The 18,200-nt window shown below is 52.6% G+C and overlaps 1 protein-coding gene across 1 annotated transcript in view; it reads left to right on the top strand.

Moving 5' to 3' along the window:
* Positions 1-4,892: 4,892 nt before the first annotated feature.
* The window catches only part of LOC144686007 (15-hydroxyprostaglandin dehydrogenase [NAD(+)]-like), a 121,827-nt gene continuing 108,519 nt past the window's right edge, over positions 4,893-18,200 (top strand). Inside the window, exon 1 of the mRNA XM_078551124.1 lies at positions 4,893-4,896. The gene's annotated coding sequence lies outside the window, so the exon portion shown is untranslated. The remainder of the gene's footprint in view (positions 4,897-18,200) is intronic.

Below are 18,200 nucleotides of genomic sequence, written 5' to 3'. Positions count from 1 at the left end.
CCCCCCCACCCCACCACACACATCCCCCCCACCCCACCCCGACACACACTCCCCCCCACCCCACCCCGACACACACACCCCCCCACCCCACCCCGACACACACACCCCCCCCACCCCACCCCGACACACACACCCCCCCCCACCCCACCCCGACACACACTCCCCCCCACCCCACCCCGACACACACCCACCCCACCCCGACACACACCCACCCCACCCCGACACACACACCCCCCCCACCCCACCCCGACACACACACACCCCCCACCCCCGACACACACACACCCCTCCACCCCGACACACACACACCCCCCCCCACCCCGACACACACACACCCCCCCCCCCACCCCGACACACACACACCCGCCCCCACCCCGACACACACACACACACCTCCACCCCGACACACACACACACACACACCCCCACCCCGACACACACACACCCCACCCCGACACACACACACACACCCCACCCCGACACACACACACCCCCCCCACCCCGACACACACACACCCCCCCATCCCGACACACACACACCCCCCCATCCCGACACACACACCCCCCCCCCACCCCACCCCGACACACACACACCCCCCCATCCCGACACACACACACCCCCCCATCCCGACACACACACACCCCCCCATCCCGACACACACACACCCCCCCATCCCGACACACACACACACCCCCACCCCGACACACACACACACACACCCCCATCCCGACACACACACACACCCCCATCCCGACACACACACACACCCCCACCCCGACACACACACACACACACCCACCCCGACACACACACACACCCCCACCCCGACACACACACACACACACCCCGACACACACACACACCCCCACCCCGACACACACACACACCCCCACCCCGACACACACACACACCCCCACCCCGACACACACACACACCCCCACCCCGACACACACACACACACCCCCACCCCGACACACACACACACCCCCACCCCGACACACACACACACCCCCACCCCGACACACACACACACCCCCACCCCGACACACACACACACACACACCCCCATCCCGACACACACACACACACCCCCACCCCGACACACACACACACCCCCACCCCGACACACACACACACCCCCACCCCGACACACACACACACCCCCACCCCGACACACACACACCCACCCCGACACACACACACACCCCCATCCCGACACACACACACACACACCCCCACCCCGACACACACACACACACCCCCACCCCGACACACACACACACACACACCCCGACACACACACACACCCCCACCCCGACACACACACACACCCCCACCCCGACACACACACACACCCCCACCCCGACACACACACACACCCCCACCCCGACACACACACACACCCCCACCCCGACACACACACACACACCCCCCCCACCCCACTCCAACAAACACACCCCCCACCCCACTCCAACACACACAACCCACTCCGCTTACCTCACCCCATCCCCCCACCCCAATCCCCTCACCCCATCCCACACACACCCCCCACCCCTCCACCCCAGTCCCCCCACTTCCCTGCCACCCCACTCACCTCAACCCACTCCACCCCACCCCACCCCACGCCCACCCCCCCACCCCACTTCCCTCCAGCCCACTTCCCCCCCAAGCCGCTCCAACACGCACACCCCCCCCACCCTGCTCTCTCACTCACACCCCCCACCCTGCTCTCTCACACCCCCCACCCCCCTCTCTCACACCCCCCACCCTGCTCTCTCACACCCCCCACCCCCCTCTCTCACTCACAACCCCCCCCCACCCCGCTCTCTCACACACTCTCCCATCCCGCTCTCTCTCACACCCTCCCATCCCGCTCTCTCTCACACCCTCCCATCCCGCTCTCTCTCACACTCTCCCATCCCGCTCTCTCTCACACCCTCCCATCCCGCTCTCTCTCACACCCTCCCATCCCGCTCTCTCTCTCACCCTCCCATCCCGCTCTCTCTCACACACCCTCCCATCCCGCTCTCTCTCACACCCTCCCATCCCGCTCTCTCTCACACACCCTCCCATCCCGCTCTCTCTCACACACCCTCCCATCCCGCTCTCTCTCACACCCTCCCATCCCACTCTCTCACACACCCTCCCATCCCGCTCTCTCTCTCACACTCTCCCATCCCGCTCTCTCTCACACCCTCCCATCCCACTCTCTCTCACACCCTCCCATCCCGCTCTCTCTCACACCCTCCCATCCCGCTCTCTCACACACCCTCCCATCCCGCTCTCTCTCACACCCTCCCATCCCGCTCTCTCACACACCCTCCCATCCTGCTCTCTCTCTCACACCCTCCCATCCCACTCTCTCTCTCACACTCTCCCATCCTGCTCTCTCTCTCACACCCTCCCATCCCGCTCTCTCTCACACCCTCCCATCCCGCTCTCTCTCACACACCCTCCCATCCCGCTCTCTCTCTCACACCCTCCCATCCCGCTCTCTCTCACACACTCTCCCATCCCGCTCTCTCTCACACACCCTCCCATCCCGCTCTCTCTCACACACTCTCCCATCCCGCTCTCTCTCTCACACCCTCCCATCCCGCTCTCTCTCACACACCCTCCCATCCCGCTCTCTCTCTCACACCCTCCCATCCCGCTCTCTCACACACCCTCCCATCCCGCTCTCTCTCACACCCTCCCATCCCACTCTCTCTCTCACACACTCTCCCATCCCACTCTCTCTCTCACACTCTCCCATCCTGCTCTCTCTCTCACACCCTCCCATCCCGCTCTCTCTCACACCCTCCCATCCCACTCTCTCTCTCACACTCTCCCATCCTGCTCTCTCTCTCACACTCTCCCATCCCGCTCTCTCTCACACTCTCCCATCCCGCTCTCTCTCTCACACTCTCCCATCCTGCTCTCTCTCTCACACCCTCCCATCCCACTCTCTCTCACACCCTCCCATCCTGCTCTCTCTCTCACACCCTCCCATCCCGCTCTCTCTCACACTCTCCCATCCCGCTCTCTCTCACACTCTCCCATCCCGCTCTCTCTCACACCCTCCCATCCCGCTCTCTCTCACACTCTCCCATCCCGCTCTCTCTCACACCCTCCCATCCCGCTCTCTCTCACACCCTCCCATCCTGCTCTCTCTCTCACACCCTCCCATCCCGCTCTCTCTCTCACACTCTCCCATCCCGCTCTCTCTCTCACACTCTCCCATCCCGCTCTCTCTCACACTCTCCCATCCCGCTCTCTCTCACACTCTCCCATCCTGCTCTCTCTCACACCCTCCCATCCCGCTCTCTCTCTCACACTCTCCCATCCCGCTCTCTCTCACACCCTCCCATCCTGCTCTCTCTCTCACACTCTCCCATCCCGCTCTCTCTCACACCCTCCCATCCCGCTCTCTCTCTCACACTCTCCCATCCCGCTCTCTCTCACACTCTCCCATCCTGCTCTCTCTCTCACACTCTCCCATCCCGCTCTCTCTCACACCCTCCCATCCCGCTCTCTCTCACACTCTCCCATCCTGCTCTCTCTCTCACACTCTCCCATCCTGCTCTCTCTCTCACACTCTCCCATCCCGCTCTCTCTCACACTCTCCCATCCCGCTCTCTCTCACACCCTCCCATCCCGCTCTCTCTCACACTCTCCCATCCTGCTCTCTCTCTCACACTCTCCCATCCCGCTCTCTCTCACACTCTCCCATCCCGCTCTCTCTCACACTCTCCCATCCTGCTCTCTCTCTCACACTCTCCCATCCCACTCTCTCTCTCTGTCCCATCCCGCTCTCTCTCTCACTGTCCCATCCCGCTCTCTCTCTCACACTCTCCCATCCCACTCTCTCTCTCTGTCCCATCCCGCTCTCTCTCACACTCTCCCATCCCGCTCTCTCTCACACTGTCCCATCCCACTCTCTCTCACACTGTCCCATCCCACTCTCTCTCACACTGTCCCATCCCGCTCTCTCTCACACACTGTCCACCAATTAAGGCAGGTGGGGCCTCAGCTTAACATCTGCCTGAAAAGTCAAACGGATTTAAAAGAGGAGCAGGGGATTTCCCCCCAGTGTCCTTCAATCAAAATCACCAGAACAAGCTGCCTGATCATTGACCTGATTGATCTTTGTGGGAGCTTTCTGTGCACCAGCAGTGACGTCAGGCAAGTGGTTAAGCTCTTTTCTCTGAGACAGGGGTGGCTTCAAGTCTCACTCCAGCACACACACAAAAAAATAAATATCACAGCTGTCACTTCCAGTGCAGCAGTGGAGGTACCATCTTCCGGATGAGATGTTAAACCTGCCTTTTGGGTGCATGCTTCATAAAAAAAAGTGTCAGGTAGCGTTTATTTTGAGGAAGAGCAGGTGAGTGTTTCCCCCCCAACCCCTCAGCATCACACGAAAGGGGCTTGCACGGCACAAAAGGGCCGAATAGCCTTCCCTGGAGCATTTACAGTGACTCAGGAGAGACCCTATTAAACCGGAATGAGGTTCCCCGGGCAAACGCTGTCCTGGGTCGGTAGGACAGAGCCAGGGAAGCTGGTGTTGGAGGTGATGTCTCTATTCCTATGTGGACTATGACCCGATGTCTTGTTACATAAACTCCCTCCCCGCCCGCCCTGCGGCGCGTCCAGGGTCTTTAGCCGGAGGTCTCTCGCTTACCGCCCACCACCACCGGGTCCAGCCTCCCTTCCCGGGCGAACCACTTCTGCAGCAGCCCGCTGGCCAGCACATTCAGCCGGCTGCCCGGCGGCGGCGGGGACTCCGCCGGCTCCGGCTCCTCCTCCAGCGGCTCCCAGCAAACCGGGCAGCGGCTCGGGCTGGGGCTGGGGCTGACGCCGCAGTAGCAGCGGCGGCACAGCGAGTGCCCGCAGGCGGCGGTGACCGGCTCCCGCAGCAGGCGGCGGCACCGGGGGCACGTCAGCACCCGCTCCATCCTCCCCGGCATCAGCGCTCCAGCCGGGTCAGTCTCCCGCTTAATCACCCTCAGGGCTGCAGGTCCCCTTTCTTTTATATAAAGCACCCGTTACATAAACAGTGACAGGGAGCACAGCCCACCCCCCACGTGCTGGTTCCCTGGCTCCTCATTGGCCCCACGTGCCGGTTCCCTGGCTCCTCATTGGCCCCACGTGCTGGTTCCCCGGCTCCTCATTGGCCCCGCGCGCCTCCTGGTTGCAAAAACAAGTCCCTGTTTCATAATTTTGCCTGACCCAAAAACTCCGTCCACGAAACCTCCGTCCGGAAATTGAAACTGTACCTGGTGCACACGTAACACCTGTGCACTCACTGTGTCTGTGCACACTCACACTCAATCTGACTGTGCACCCACAGTGTGACTGTACACACACCCACCACTGGGGTGTTTTGTTGACCCCCCTTTAATCACATTTTGGTTCCTTTAAAGTTTTTTCTTGATTTTGACAGCTGACCTGACTTAGGGGCTGTGCTTGATTTATCCCTTATTGTGTTAATTTAGTTTATTGTTTTAACTCTGAAAGAGTTACACCCACCCACCCAGGCTCCCTGCACAGACCTCACACACACACGCCAATGTCACAGCAGCAAAACACTGCGGGTGCTGGGGATCTCAAACAAACACCGGAAAGTACTGGGGGTGGGTGGGTGGGGGGGAGTGGGAGGGGAAACTCAGCAGGTCTGGCAGCGTCTGTGGAGAGAGAAACGGAGTTAAGGTTTTGAAACAAAAACAGAATTACCTGGAAAAACTCAGCAGGCCTGGCAGCATCGGTGGAGAAGAAAAGAGTCGACGTTTCGAGTCCACATGACCCTTCAACAGAACTGAAGTATAGTTAGGAGGGGGAGAGAAGTTGAGGGTGGGGTGGTTGTAGAGACAAGCAAGCAGTGATAGGAGCAGATAATCAAAAGATGTCACAGACAAAAGGATCAAAGAGGTGTTGAAGGTGGTGATATTATCTAAGAAAAGTGCTAATTAAGTGCTAATTAAGGTTTTGAGTCGAATACGACTTCTTCAGAACCTGTTCGGGCCATGCCATATGGGAAACCCGAATGTTCAATGCGTCTGTCAGAGGCCTTTACCGCTGCCATCATTTTATCTCTCTCTGGGTTTGTCACCCAATTAGCCATGAGGACCCATACATGAGACAATCTCGACTCCGGTATGCCACAAAGGGTGACGAAATTAAATTAATGAAAGGGAATTAAGTAAAGCCGTGGTCTGTGGTCCCCATGACATCGACTCCTTTCCTCCCTGGCACCAGTCTGAAGGTGACTCAGACTGTTTGCAACCTTGACCCCAAGATGAACTTCAGATCACATATCTGCACCATCAATAAGGCGGCCTATTTCAACCTCTGTAACATGGCTGGACTCTGTCTGAGCCTTAGCTCATCTGCTGCTGAAGCCTTGATTTGTGCCTTTGTTACACTTTCACTTGACCATTCTAACACAATCCTGGCAGGCCTCCTACTGCAAACTTAGGCCATCTAAAACTCTGCTCCTGCGATCTAACTCACACCAATCCTGTTCACCCGTCATCCTTGTGCTCTCTGATCTAATGGGCTCCTGATTAAGCAACACTCCAATTTTAAAATTCTCATTCTTGTTTTTGAATCCCTCCATGGTCTTGTCCCTCTCTATCTCTGTAATCTCCTCCAGCCCCATAACCCTCCAAGATATCTGCACTCCTCCAATTCCGGCCTCATGAGCGTCCCTGATTTTAAATTAATTGCACCATTGGCGGTTGTGTCTTCAGCTCTCAGGGCCCCAAGCTCGGAACACCCTCCCTGAACCTCTCTGCCTCTCTATCTCTCTTTCCTCTTTTAAGGTACTAATTAGAACCTACCATTTTAACCAAGCTTTTGGTCATCTGCCTGAGTATCTCTTACGGCAAGGTGTCAAATTTTGTTTTATAATCCTCCTTTAAAGCATGTTAACGGTGCTATATAAATTTGTTGATGGATTTGAGATGGGTAAAAACTGCACTCCTCTTCAATGAAGCCTCCCTTGATGTGCTGCTGGATTCAGTGTGGAGCCAGGGAGAGATATTCTTCACCTGGAAGAAACCTGAAGGTTAGATAGTGTGACTAGAGGTTGTCCAGGACATTAGTAGCAGGAGCATTGTGCCATGTTCCTGGATTCAGTGCAGGAAATGCTTTAATGACCTTGCCAGGTCAGGGAAGGTGAGTACAGTTGCACATTCACTTACATCCTGCTATGCACATTGGCAATCTGCTTTGTCAAGCTCATTCCATCACATCATTCCTCACACCCACTTACCTTGCAAGCACACTCACCTGTCTCTGTCCATACACTTCCTTACATCCCCATCTATCCATTCACCACTGCCACCTACCCTGATGTTTATGCAATGTCATGCCTTTGCCCTTGTCTCCATCCATTGGGTGAATACATGCTCACTAATAGGTCTTTTATTTTCTCTCAGTGAAGAGAGCAAAGAACACGTGTGATATTGGGAAATAACCGGAGTTAGCTCTCCACAGATCCCACAGCTCCGAGGGCAGAGGAGAAGGCGCTGGATATTTTTGGCATTTCGACATCCTTGGCCATTGGAGATGGGGAAGAAGGGGGACTCCCAGCTACCTGCTGACACAAGTAAATATCAGAGACCCACACATCATAAAACACAAGAGCAGAGTGTGAGAGGAGGATCCTGGGACAGGCAGTCAGCAGCAGCTAGAGGAGAGTGCAGGAGGAGGACCCTGGGATAGGCAGTCAGCAGCAGCTAGAGGATCGAGTCTATCTAGTCTATCTAGAGGGTCTAGCATCTAGTCTATACTCAAGTAGGGCTAAGATCAAGTGTAGTCATGAAGCGATGGCTATAACCAGTCGAGCCCCATACCGTGGGGTACCTAACACCGTCTGGGTCACGGTGAAGGACAGCGAAGGAGGAGCACCCATGGATCGAGCCTTCTTCATCAAGCGGATCCTGTTGAAGGCGTGTGGATTTGAAGCGGAGGAGATCTACTCCCTGCAAGACTTCCCCAGCGCTGGATTTTTCAACATGACTTTCAAGCGTGTGGCAGCTTGCATCAAGTTCCTGAAGGTGTTCGAGGAGAAGAGAGACCAGCCGGAGATGAAGATCCTGACGGTGGAGCCGCTCTTTGCTCTGCCATCACAACGGGACCGGGTGATGATGGTGCATCTCTACAACCCCCACATCCCTGCCGCCAGCGTGTTCACCTTCCTCGCCAGGTACGTCGACAAGGTCGGAAACTGCACCGAGGTTAGAGACGCCTTCAAGATTTGGACATGCAAACGCCAGGTTAAAGTCACGCTCAAGACCGACGGTAAAGGGAGCCATCTTCCGCCCTCCTTCCAGCTTCGCTATCGGGGGAAGCCGTGGCTACCATGTCTACGCTGGGCAGTCCAAACTTTGTCGCTCATGCGGCAAGTCTGGTCATGTGGCGGCCAACTGCAGCGCCGCCCTCTGCAAGAACTGCAAACAGGAAGGACACCAGACAAAGGACTGCAAACAGACTAAGTGCTGCAACCTGTATGGCGAAGCAGGTCACCTCTACAGGACCTGCCGCAAACGCTGCCTCACTTATGCACAGGCAGCCAAAGCCAACGAGGGGGAAGCAGAGGAAATGCTTCGTGTCACTACTACCAAGGACACTTGCAACACTCCAACCACCATGGCCCCCAGTGAGAACAACGGGACAAAGGAGGGCACAGAGAGAGACAAGGTGGAGGAAAAGATTGAGGCAGCAGGCAGCCAATCAACAGCACTGCCCCCTGAAGCTCCCACTCCTCAGGAGAGCGAATCAATGGAGGAGGAAGCAGCAGAAAATCAGCAGGGGGAGTGGCAGCTGCTGAAGAGGGCCAAAAGGAAGAAGGGACCAAGAAGGGACCAAGCCACTTCCCAGACAAGTGGCAAGAGGCGTCTCCCATCCGACACGGATGACAAGGGCAGCTGCTCTTCGGACGAAGAATTGACAGGGCGGCACCGACAGAAGAAGCGGCAAAGCTCTAGGGAGTTGGAGGACGAGACACCCGAGCTCCAGACCATTGGAGACAATGAGGAGACCAGCGCCCCCCAACTTTGCCCACAACCCGAAGAGGCCAGTGCACCCCAGCCCCAGGAATCTGGGAGCAGCAACACCCCAGAGGGGGAGAGGATTGGAGGAGCTTCTCTAACAGAGGACATTTCAAATCCCATTCTCTGCACGAACCCCCAGATGCCACCTGAACAGAACATTGCCAATGGGGAGGTTCAGGGCAGTTTCCTCAGCCCATCCAAAGTGAGGCAATTTGTGAACACTATGGGTATGTAGGAGCAGACCAAAGGTCTGGGACTCTCAGAGGCAACAGGTTTGGTAAGAGACTAAATGCTTTAAAATGGGTGTAAATATTGTATCCATAAATGTGCGGAGCATTAAATCTACTACGCAATGTGTTGCGAGCTTGGACTACCTTGCCAAGGTCAAAGCTGACCTGTTGTTTCTGCAGGAGTGTGCGATACCGCACCTCAGCTCCTACAGGCAATGGTCACAATGGTGGTCCCACGGGCCATCGATCTGGTCGGGCGGAAACGACTCTTGTTCCTCCGGCCTGGGTATCTGCTGCGGGGAGGCAACTTCACCATCTCCCAGGTTAAGGAGGTGGTGGGCGGGTGCCTCCTTGTAGCAGACGTAATGTACAAGAATGCTCCACTCCAGTTAATTAACGTGTACGCCCCGGCACAAAAGGCCGAGCGACTGGCGGTTTTTCAGCAGCTCCCACAGCTGCTGGTGACCTCCAGGATGGTCATTCTGGGCGGTGACTTCAACTGCATCATCGATGTGGCTGGACGATCCGGCAGGGCCGACAGCAGATTGGACGCTACGTCCAGATCCCTGATGGAAACAGTTAAGGATGCCAAGCTGCACAATGTCTTCAGCAACCCTGCAGATGGAGCGCAGCGTAGATACACCTGGTCGCGGCCAGACGGGTCCATCCATTCCAGGATAGACTTCCTGTTTGTGTCCCATGCGTTCGCAGTCAGATCCACCAACGTCCAGATATTTTATGAATAAAGTATATTTTTCAAAAAAAAATACTCAAGTAGGAGTAAGGGTAAAATAAAAGCAAGAGTCCATATTCTATTTAGTTAAGATATGTCTGGGGAGCTCAGTCCTGTGATTGGCACATCCTGCGCTATGTGGGAAATCGTAGACACTCCTGGCGGTCTGGGTGAACATGTGTGCAGGAGGTGCCTCTGACTGGAACAACTCGAGCTCCGGGTTTTGGAGCTTGAGCGGCAGCTGGAGGCACTACAGTACATTCACGAGGCTGAGAGTTTCGTGGATAGCCTATCTCAGGACATGGTCACCCCGCAGCTTAAGGAAGTGCAAGCAGAGAGGGAATGGGTGACCGCCAGATAGAAGAAGGGGACCAGGCAGGTAGTGAGGGAATTCCCCGAGTGCATCTCGCTCGCAAACCATTTATCGGCTTTGGGAAATGGTGAGAGTGACGGTTCCTCTGTGGAGGCCAACCAGAGCCATGGCACTGTGGGTGGTCCATCTGCTCAGGGGGTGAGGAAGAAGTGTGGAAGGGCAATAGTGGTAGGGGAATCGTTAGTGAGGGGAGTAGACAGGTGCTTCTGCGGCTGTAGACGTGACTCCAGGATGGTATGTTGCCTCCCGGGTGCCAGGGTCAAGGACTGCAGGACATTCTGAAGGCGGAGGGTGAACAACCAGGGGTTGTGGTCCATGTTGGGACCAATGACATAGGAAGAAAGAGAAATGAGGTCCTGCAAGCAGACTTTAAGGAGTTAGGTAGAAAATTGAAAAGCAGGACTTCAAAGGTAGTAATCTCCGGATTACTCCCGGTGCCATGCAATAGTGAGTAAAGGAACAGAAGGATAGAGCAGAAGAATGTGTGGCTGGAGAGATGGTGCAGGAGGGAAGGCTTTAGATTCCTGGGGCATTGGGACCATTTCTGGGGGAGGTGGGATCTGTACAAGTTGGACAGGTTACATCTGAACAGGAACAGGACCAACATCCTCGCGGGTAGGTTTGCTAATGCCATTGGGGCTGATTTAAACTAAATTGTCAGGGGTATGGGATCCTTAAAATTAGTTCAGAGGGGAGAGAAGCTGAAATGGAGTTAGAAGTTAAAATGCTAGTAAGTGAGTTTGGAAAGTAGAGGAAACATAGGCTAGATAAGAAAGAAGTGAGTTTAGCAAAGCTAAATCGAATATATTTTAATGCAAGGAGACTGAGGAATAAGACAGATGAACTGAGGGCACAGATAAGCATGTGGAGTATGATATCATAACTCTGACTGAGACTTGGCTAAAAGAAGGGCAGGATTGGCAGCTCAACATTCCTGGTTATAGGGTATTCAGATGAGATAGAGAGGGGGTAGAAGAGGAGGGGGGGGGTCGCAATATTGATTAAGGAATCAATTATAGCAGTGAAGAGGGATGATATCTTGGAAGGATCATCAAATGAGGCCATATGGGAAAAAGTCAAAAACACAAAAGGGTCAAACACGCTGTTGGGTGGGTACTATAAGCCCCCCAAACAGTCAGGGGGCGATAGAGGGTCAAATATGTAATCAAAGTTCATAGAAGTGTAAGAATAATAAGGCAGTAATAGCAGGGGATTTTAACTACCCAAGTATTAACTGGGATAAAAGCAAAGAACTGCGGTTGCTGGAAATCCAAAACAAAAACAAAAACAAAAATACCTGGAAAAACTCAGCAGGTCTGGCAGCATCGGTGAAGAGGAGCACAGTTGACATTTTGAGTCCTCATGACCCTTCAACAAGTAAAAATAGAAAAGGGGTGAAATATAAGCTGGTTTAAGGCGGTGTTGGGACAAGAAGAGCTAGGTAGAGGGCCAGTGATAGGTGGAGATAACCAAAAGATGTCACAGACAAAAGTACAAAGAGCTGTTGAAGGTGGTGATATTATCTAAGGAATGTGCTAATTAAGGGTAGAAAGCAGGACGAGCAAGGTACAGATAGCCCTAGTGGGGGTGGGGTGGAGTGAAGTAATTAAAAAAGGCTAAAAGGTAGAGATAAAACAATGGATGGAAATACATTTAAAAATAATGCAAATAGCTGGGAAAAGAAAAATCTATATAAATTATTGGAAAAAAAACAAAAAGGAGGGGGAAATAAACAGAAAGAGGGTGGGGATGGAGGAGAGAGTTCATGATCTAAAATTGTTGAATTCAATATTCAGTCCGGAAGGCTGTAAAGTGCCTAGTCGGAAGATGAGGTGCTGTTCCTCCAGTTTGCGTTGAGCTTCACTGGAACAATGCAGCAAGCCAAGGACGGACATGTGGGCATGAGAGCAGGGTGGAGTGTTGAAATGGCAAGCGACAGGTAGGTCTGGGTAATGCTTGTGGACAGACCGAAGGTGTTCTGCAAAGCGGTCACCCAGTCTGCGTTTGGTCTCTCCAATGCAGAGGAAACCGCATTAGGAGCAACAAATGCAGTAGACTAAATTGAGGGAAGTGTAAGTGAAATGCTGCTTCACTTGAAAGGAGTGTTTGAGTCATTGGACGGTGAGGAGAGGGGAAGTCAAGGGGCAGGTGTTGCATCTTCTTCGGTTGCATGGGAAGGTGCCGTGGGAAGGGGTTGAGGAGTAGGGGGTGATAGAGGAGTGGACCAGGGAGTCACGGAGGGAACGATCCCTACAGATGCCGCCGGGGGGAGGGGTGAAGGGAAGATGTGTTTGGTGGTGGTATCATGCTGGAGTTGGAGGAAATGGCGAAGGATGATCTTTTGAATGTGAAGGCTGGTGGGGTGATAAGTGAGGACAAGGGGAACCCTATCATGTTTCTGGAAGGGAGGAGAAGGTGTGAGGGTAGATGTGCGGGAGATGGGCCGGACACGGTTGAGGCCCCTGTCAACCACCGTGAGTGGAAAACCTCGGTTAAGGAAGAAGCAGGACATGTCAGATGAACTGTTTTTGAAAGTGGCATCATCAGAACAGATGGGACGGAGGCGAAGGAACTGAGAGAATGGGATGGAGTCCTTACAGGAAGCGGAGTGTGAGGAGCTGTAGTCGAGGTAGCTGTGGGAGTCGGTAGGCTTGTAATGGATATTGGTGGGCAGTCTATAATCAGAAATTGAGACTGAGAGGTCAAGGAAGGGAAGGGAAGTGTCAGAGATGGACCATGTGAAAATGATGGAGGGGTGGATATTGGAAGCAAAATTAATAAATTTTTCACCCATCCAGGACCCTCCACCCCTGCCTGTCCCTCTGTCTCCATCCCGTCTTCCCATCCCAGCCCCGGCCGGGTATTCACTATACCCCCTAACCTTCCCCTCTCCGACACTGAATGTTCAGTGCTCAGCAAAGGACTTTGTTTCATACCCTTGCGCCCTCATCTCAATGAATTTCGGGCTCGGCACGATGCTGAATTCTTCTTCCGCTGCTTTCATCTCCGTGCTCACTTCTTTGGGCAGGAGTCCTCTCCCCGTTCAATGGATCCTTTTACCCACCTCCAATATTCTCCCTCCACCTGGACCCCTCCCTCTGGATTCTTACCTTCTCTTGATCTTTTCATTGAGAACTGTCGGCGTGACATTAGTCGTCTCAATTTCTCTGCTCCACTCACCCATTCTAACCTGTCTCTCTCTGAACTTGCTGCACTCCGTTCTCTCAGGTCCAACCCTGACATTGTCATCAAACCCGCTGACAAGGGTGGTGCTGTTGTTGTCTGGCGCACTGACGTCTACCTCGCAGAGGCTGAGCGTCAACTCGCAGACACTTCCTCCTACCTTTCCCTGGACCATGACCCCACCACTGAACATCAAGCCATTGTTTCCAGGACTGTTACTGACCTCATCTCCTCTGGAGATCTTCCTTCCACAGCTTCCAACCTGATAGTTGCCCAACCTCGGACGGCCCACTTCTACCTCCTACCCAAAATCCACAAACAGGACTGTCCCGGCAGACCAATCGTGTCAACCTGTTCCTGCCCCACGGAACTCATTTCTCGCTATCTTGATTCCCTTCTCTCTCCCCTTGTCCAGTCCCTTCCCACCTACATCCGTGATTCCTTTGACACCTTACGTCACATCAACAATTTCCAGTTCCCTGGACCCAACCGCTTCCTCTTCACCATGGATGTCCAATCCCTCTACACCTCCATCCCCCACCAGGATGGTCTGATGGCTCTCCGCTTCTCCCTCAAACAGAGGCCTGAACTATCCCCATCCACCACTACTCTCCTCCGTCTGGCTGAACTTGTTCTCACACTGAACAATTTCTCCTTTAACTCCTCTCACTTCCTCCAAATAAAAGGTGTGGCTATGGGTACCCGCATGGACTCCAGTTATGCCTGTCTCTTTATGGGTTATGTGGAACATTCCTTCTTCCAGTCCTACTCCGGCCCCCTCCCACAACTCTTTCTCCGGTACATCGATGATTACTTCGGTGCTGCTTCATGCTCTCGTCTGGACCTGGAAAATTTTTATTAATTTTGCTTCCAAATCACCATCCCTCCATCATTTTCACATGGTCCATCTCTGACACTTCCCTTCCCTTCCTTGACCTCTCTGTCTCAATTTCTGGTGATAGACTGTCCACCAATATTCATTACAAGCCTACCAACTCCCACAGCTACTTCGACTACAGCTCCTCACAGCCCACTTCCTGTAAGGATTCCATCCCATTCTCTCAGTTCCTTCGCCTCCGTCGCATCTGTTCTGATGATGCCACTTTCAAAAACAGTTCCTCTGACATGTCCTCCTTCTTCCTTAACTGAGGTTTTCCACCCATGGTGGTTGACAAGGCCCTCAACCGTGTCCGGACCATCTCCCGCGCATCCGCCCTCACACCTTCTCCTTCCTCTCAGAAACATGATAGAGTCCCCCTTGTCCTCACTTATCACCCCACCAGCCTCCGCATTCAAAGGATCATCCTCCGCCATTTCCGCCAACTCCAGCATGATGCCACCACCAAACACATCTTCCCTTCACCCCCCCCGGCGGCATCCGTAGGGATCGTTCCCTCTGTAACACCCTGGTCCACTCCTCCATCACCTCCTACTCCTCAACCCCCTCCCATGGCACCTTCCCATGCAACTGCAGAAGATACAACACCTGCCCCTTCACTTCCCCTCTCCTCACTGTCCAAGGGCCCAAACACTCCTTTCAAGTGAAGCAGCATTTCACTTGCACTTCCCTCAATTTAGTCTACTGCATTCATTGCTCCCAATGCAGTTTCCTCTACATTGGAGAGACCAAACGCAGACTGAGTGACCGCTTTGCAGAACACCTTCGGTCTGTCCGCAAGCATTACCCAGACCTCCCTGTCGCTTGCCATTTCAACACTCCACTCTGCTCTTATGCCCACATGTCCGTCCTTGGCCTGCTGCAATGTTCCAGTGAAGCCCAACGCAAACTGGAGGAACAGCACCTCAACTTCCGACTAGGCACTTTACAGCCTTCCGGACTGAATATTGAGTTCAACAATTTTAGATCATGAACTCTCTCCTCTATCCCCACCCCTTTTCCGATTTTTTCCCCCTCCTTTTTGTTTCTTCCAATAATTTATATAGATTTTTCTTTTCTCACCTATTTCCATTATTTTTAAATGTATTTCCATCCATTGTTTTATCTCTACCTTTTAGCCTTTTTAGATTCCTTCACCCCACCCCACCCCCACTAGGGCTATCTGTACCTTGCTCGTCCTGCTTTCTACCCTTAATTAGCACATTCCTTAGATAATATCACCACCTTCAACAGCTCTTTGTACTTTTGTCTGTGACATCTTTTGGTTATCTCCACCTATCACTGGCCCTCTACCTAGCTCTTTTTGTCCCAACCACCACCGCCTCTCTTAAACCAACTTATATTTCACCCCTTTTCTATTTCTACTTAGTTCTGTTGAAGGGTCATGAGGACGGAAAACGTCAACTGTGCTCCTCTTCACCGATGCTGCCAGACCTGCTGAGTTTTTCCAGGTATTTTTGTTTTTGTTTTTGTATTAACTGGGATAGTTTTAGTATGTAAGGTAGGGAAGGAGGAAAATTCTTAAGTTGCATCCAGGAGAGCTTTTTTAGCCAGTATGTAGAAAGCCCAACAAGGGAGGGGGCAGTTCTGGACCTAATATTCAGAAATGAGCCCAGGCAGGTGGAAGGCGTATCAGTGGGGGAGCATTTTGGAGAGAGTGACCATAACTCAGTTAGATTTAGGATAGTTATGGAAAAGGATAAGGTTGGCCTGGGAATAAAAGTTCTAAACTGGGGAAAGGCTAATTTTACTAAGATGAGATATGATTTGGCCCAAGTGGACTGGGAGCAGCTACTTGCAGATAAAACTGTGTCAGAGCCATTGGGAGGCATTCAAGGAGAAAATAGCAAGAGTATAGGGCAAATATTTTCCCGTGAATACAAAGAAGGAGACCAAGTATGGAGAATCCTGGATTTCAAGGGACATAAAGGTTAGGATTAAGAAAAAAAGAGAAGCTAATGGCACATACCGAGGGCTCAATATGGAAGAGTCTCTAGAGGAGTAGAAAAAGTGCAGGGGGGAACTTAAAAAGGAAATTAGGAAAGCTAAGAGAGCACATGAGAAAGCATTGGTGGGTAGTATAAAGGAAAACCCAAAGGGGTTTTTTAAATATGTAAAGAGAAAGAGAATAACTAGGGAAGGAGTAGGGCCAATTAGGGACCATTAGAGATAATGTGTGTGTGGACCCCGAAGATGTGGGTACAGCCCTCAATGAATACTTTGCGTCGGTCTTCACAATAGAATAGGACAACGCGGGTATAGACATCAGGATGGAGGAATGTGAAATATTAGAGGAAATTAACATAGAGAGACAGGAGGTGCTAGTGGGTTTAGCGGCCTTAAAAGTGGATAAATCCACAGGCCTGGATGAGATGTATCCCAGGCTGTTGAGGGAGGCAAGGGAAGAGGTATCGGGGGCCCTGGCAGTAATTTTCAAATCCTCTCTGGCCACAGGTGAGGTGCCAGAGGACTGGAGGACTGCTAATGTTGTCCCATTGTTAAAAAAGGGAGGAAGGGATTGACCAAGAAATTACAGGCCAGTCAGTCTAACCTCAGTGGTGGGGAAGTTACTAGAAAGAATTCTGAGGGTCAGAATACATCTGCACCTGGAGAGATATGGATTAATCAGGGATAGTCAGCATGGATTTGTTAAGGGAAGGTCGTGTTTGACAAATTTGATCAAATATTTTGAGGAGGTAACCAGGAGTATTGATGAGAGTAATGCATTTGATGTGGTCTACATGGACTTTAGCAAGGCTTTTGAAAAGGTCCCTCATAGCAGACTGGTCAAGAAAGCAAGAGCCCATGGGATCCAAGGCAAAGTGGCACGTTGGATCTAAAATTGGCTGAGAGGCAGGAAGCAGAGGGTGATGTAGAGAGATGTTTCTGTGACTGGAAGTCTGTTTCCAGTGGGGTTCCACAGGGCTTGATGCTGGGGCACTTGCTGTTTGTGGTGTATGTAAATGATTTGGACTTAAATGTAGGGGGTATGATCAACAAGTTCATGAATGACATGAAAATTGGTAGGGTGATAAATAGTGAGGAGGATAGCCATAAACTGCAGGAGGATATTAATGGACTGGTCAGGTGGGCAGAGTAGTGGCAAATGGAATTCAACCCGGAAAAGTGTGAGGTAATGCACTTGGGGAGGGCAAACAAGGCAAGGGATTACACTATGAATGGTAGGACCCTGGAAAGTACTGAAGATCAGAGAGACCTTGGTGTGCATATCCACAGATCCTTGAAGGTAGCAGGGCAGGTAGATAAGGTGGGTAAGAAGGCATATGGGATTCTTGCCTTTATTAGCTGAGGCATAGAATACAAGAGTAGGAAGGTTATGCTGGAACTGTATAAAACACTGGTTAGGCCACAACTGGAGTACTGCATGCAGTCTGGTCACCACACTATAGGAAAGATGTGATTGCACTGGAGAGGGTGCAGAGGAGAATTACCAGGATAAAAACAAAAAGCTAAAAGCTACTGCGGATGCTGGAAATCCAAAACAAAATAAAAACAGAATTACCTGGAAAAACTCAGCAAGTCTGGCAGCATCGGCGGAGAAGAAATCAGTCAACGTTTCGAGCCCTCATGGCCCTTCAGCAGAACTGAAGCATAGTTTCAACAAGGGAGAAATATAAATTGGTTTAAGGTGGGTGGGGGGGAAGAGACACATTGAGGGTGTGGTGTGAGCAGATAATCAAAAGATGTCAGAGACAAAAGGGTCAAAGAGGTGTTGAAGGTGGT

Source organism: Cetorhinus maximus, chromosome 10 (assembly GCF_964194155.1).
Source record: "Cetorhinus maximus chromosome 10, sCetMax3.hap1.1, whole genome shotgun sequence".
In the NCBI taxonomy this organism is placed as follows: domain Eukaryota; kingdom Metazoa; phylum Chordata; class Chondrichthyes; order Lamniformes; family Cetorhinidae; genus Cetorhinus; species Cetorhinus maximus.
The sequence above is the reverse complement of the archived record's forward strand: the minus strand, read 5'-3'. Positions and strand labels throughout refer to the sequence as shown.